Source organism: Trachymyrmex cornetzi, unplaced genomic scaffold (genome assembly GCF_001594075.2).
Source record: "Trachymyrmex cornetzi isolate Tcor2-1 unplaced genomic scaffold, Tcor1.1 scaffold15, whole genome shotgun sequence".
In the NCBI taxonomy this organism is placed as follows: domain Eukaryota; kingdom Metazoa; phylum Arthropoda; class Insecta; order Hymenoptera; family Formicidae; genus Trachymyrmex; species Trachymyrmex cornetzi.
In genome coordinates, this window is record NW_017296091.1 from 57,639 (window position 1) to 59,780 (window position 2,142).

Consider the following 2,142-nt stretch of genomic DNA (forward strand, 5'->3'; position numbering starts at 1 on the left):
GGACAGGACGGCGCGCTACGGGGAAAGGGAAGATAGAGCGCGGCGGTGATGAGGAGGCGGTCGGGATCGGGGACGAGGGTATCAGCAGAGGCCGTCCGGAGGAGAGAAGGAAGAAGCCGGCCCTCCGGCCCTCCGGCCCTTGCTCGCGTATAGCACAAAGAGATCCGCGCGCGCGGCCGACTCTTCTAAAGCTCGATCCATACGCGCGACGCTCTCGGATCTCGGGTCTCGGGTCTCGGGTCTCCAACCGACGTTCCTCCTCGCCTCACGAAATCGCTTTGCGCCGCTGTAAATTGCGAACGCCACCGCCCCGCGCCGCTCGGTGACGGGGTGACGGGGTGACCCGCGCGTTAGGACACCCTACGGTCATACGTCGATACGTATTTCTCGAGGGAATGACGCGCGTGGAGTCGCGTTATTTCGAGGAACCGGGCCGCGACGAAAGTGGCCGGGTGTTAAGATTGGAGATACGTATATTCTCATCCGTCGTTCGTGAGTCGTGGGTCGAAAATTAATAGCTTCTCTGTTCACGTAGACGGGTCTTGTCTTTTGCCCTTCCAGAGGAGATTAAACTCGTGAAAAATGAAACGGCAGGTATATTACGGCGCGATGTACTTTTCGCCCTAGATAGAAAACGCGCGTACAGAGATGATCAACGAACTTCGTCCGGGACGTCGATCGTTTTGTACGTCTTCGGACATACAAAACGGACATTGCAGTATTTCGCAAAACGCGCGCCCTCGTATACACAATTTGCTGCAAATTATGATGCACGATCTTTGAGTAGCGAGACCGTATTTAACGGTATCGTAATTGCCAACGTGACCGAGACACGAATTTATCTCGCCGGCGCGGCGCCCGTCCAATTTTCATCGCGACCTTACGGACTCGGTTGCGTTTATATTAGAAAACGTAAAAAATCGCAGCTGCCTGCGCGTCGCATGCACGTTTCGTGAGGCATGAATAAAGTAGACGTTACTTTGCGTTTGCCGTTTGCCTTCCCTCCCCGGAGGGAAGAAAATTCACTTCACCGAGCGCGGTATAGCCAAGGTAGAAAACGTAGACGTTTCTATTTTCATGAAACAGATTATTCACGATTAAGCGCGCCGGCACGATTCCGGCCGGTGAAAATATACGCGAGATTGTATATAGATATATACATACAAATATATATATATATATATATACATATATATATAAACGTATATTTTTACCTCGCGCTACATTAGTCAGCTTCGCACACGAGTTACAAATAGGATTGCAATATCGACACTGTCGGGTATCGATAATGTTAGCAGCAATATTGGAGGGAAGTATCGACGCGAGTGTTACAGCGCCGGAAAGAAAGTATTGATAACGACTTGCGTGTATGACGCAAAACATATATTTGGACTAGGTGAAGTTTATGAAAAGTTCACTTTAAGCTTTAATATCGTGGTTAAAGCGAACCTTACAAATGTATCAAGGATTGAATAAAGTATTAGGTATCTAAACAGTGTGGTACCCACACACAGTTTCAATCGTCGTGACAGCATTGTTAATCACAGAGATCGCGATTAAACAATCTATAATATCGTTGACGTTAATTTCGCTAGATCAGTTAAATGATTTTATCATATTAAACGTTTTTTATCGGACGAGCGATACCATTCCATTAAGACTTTCACGACAATCGCGAAAAAGATTCTTTATACACTAAGAAAAAGATACTTAAAGATTTATTCGCGTAAGATACAATGTTTATTTTACTGAAATCAATTCTTATTTAAATACGGCGAAATAAAATGTTGTTTTTAACCAATAAATCTATTACCTCTATTTTAATAATTAATAAGAAAGTTAAGACATATTTCAAAGATATGTATATTTCGTCATCACAATCAAATGTTTTTATTAATATCTAATAAATATTTTCCATTCAATTATTATCCAATAAATATTTTGTTACTATACCCTGAAAAAAAGTCACAATTTCCCGGTGTATAATGAGAAAAAAAAAGTGAGAGGAAATTCAGGAGAAGAAAACAGCAGCGAATGCGGTTACGTGCTGTCAATATCGCGATCATGATCGATGAACAAGGAATGTCTTTGGATCTATCGCCGCTTTCTAACAGCTTACTCTGACTGCTCTCGGTTAATGAA